The sequence below is a fragment of the Phacochoerus africanus genome, chromosome 2, assembly GCF_016906955.1.
Source record: "Phacochoerus africanus isolate WHEZ1 chromosome 2, ROS_Pafr_v1, whole genome shotgun sequence".
Taxonomy (NCBI): domain Eukaryota; kingdom Metazoa; phylum Chordata; class Mammalia; order Artiodactyla; family Suidae; genus Phacochoerus; species Phacochoerus africanus.
Window position 1 is genome coordinate 31,718,455 of NC_062545.1, and position 1,719 is coordinate 31,720,173.

A 1,719-nucleotide genomic window follows, 5' to 3' on the forward strand; every position below is an offset into this window, starting at 1 on the left:
GCCAGGGATCGAACCCGCAACCTCATGGTTCCAAGTCAGATTTGTTAACCACTGAGCCATGACGGGAACTCCTGCAATTACATTTTTGCAGTTGAAAACCGATAATAATTCCTATACCTTTGTGTATTTAGCATAATAAAGCCAAGGCTGCCTACCTTATCTTCCTCTCCCAGCCCTGAGGCAGGTGGATAACTCTAGCTAGGAAAAAAAAAATTTAACTCAATGTTCTTTTCAAAATTATTATCCACTTATATACAAAAAGTATATAATCACCAACAAATGCATAATCACATCTGATATATATATATGAAAATGTTGACTTTTTAAAATTCATCAACATAGGGCATCCTTTTTGTTTCTCTTGATATGATCATCAAAGCTGGTTAGGTATGGCATTCCAGCTGTGGCACACTGGGCTAAGGATCCTGCATTGCCTTTGCTTATCAATCCCAGGCCCTGGGATCTTCCATATGCAGTGGTGTGGCAGAGGGGAAAAAAGCTGGTTAGGTATGATCTTGGGACACAGAGGGCCAATCCTGAGACAAGTTCATGGCCTTCCTTCTCACTCATCTGAGAGAACACTTGCTACAAAGATGCACAGTGGTAGGACAGTCTAAAGTCTTGGGAGACAAGAATAAGAATGTTCTCTTCCCCACTGTGCCTGTGACACCATCCAGAATGTCAGATGCTGAGGTCTGGCCTAATGTAGGACAGATTTGTTAATTACCACAACATGGAGAATAGTGAGGAGAAAGTTTTGTTCCTCTTTTACCTTAAGCTACCTGAAACCAAAACATTTGAGAAACAGTTTTATTTTATTTTATTTATTTTATTTTTTGTCTTTTTGCCTTTTCTTGAGCCGCTCCCTCGGCATATGGAGGTTCCCAGGCCAGGGGTCCAGTCGGAGCTGTAGCCACTGGCCTATGCCAGAGCCACAGCAACTCGGGATCCGAGCCGCATCTGCAACCTACACCACAGCTCACGGCAACACCAGATCCTTAACCCACTGAGCAAGGCCAGGGATCGAACCCGCAACCTCATGTCATGGTTCTTAGTTGGATTCGTTAACCACTGAGCCACAACGGGAACTCTGAGAAACAGTTTTAAAAAGGGATAGCTCACATTTTATTCTAAAGAAGCTTTCACAAACAAAAATGTAAACACATACACATGAACACAAAAAAATACCCCCATAAATTCATATTAAAAAATAGGTGGTTATCAAAAATTACCTCATTGCTCCTAGCCTTTCAAAAAAAAATTTTTTTGAAGAATGAAAAAATAAGAGAGATAAAATATGATCTTTCTCAATATGCAAGGAACTTTATAATCATTTAAAGTTAATGACATTTTGAAATTTGTAAACTTTTTAAAAATGTGACAAACAATCCAACTCTTTTTATTAAAAAAAATAAACACTTATCAGAAATAGGAAAGCATATGGCCAAGAAAACATTCAAAGCAATGCCTTAACTGATAATAAAAGAAAAGGAATACTATATTACCAATGTAGTAAAGTTAGACTAAATGCTTTAAAAATGTTTTTTCATCATATGAATAACAGATACTGAGGATGGTTCTCTTTTATATAAAAGAAACAGAGTGAAGAATAGAAATTAATGAAATTGAAAACAGAAAGAAAAGGAGAAACTCATTGACACCAGAAGATGCTTCTTCGAAAAGCTTAGTAAAATTGATAAGCCTTTAGTTAGATTTATC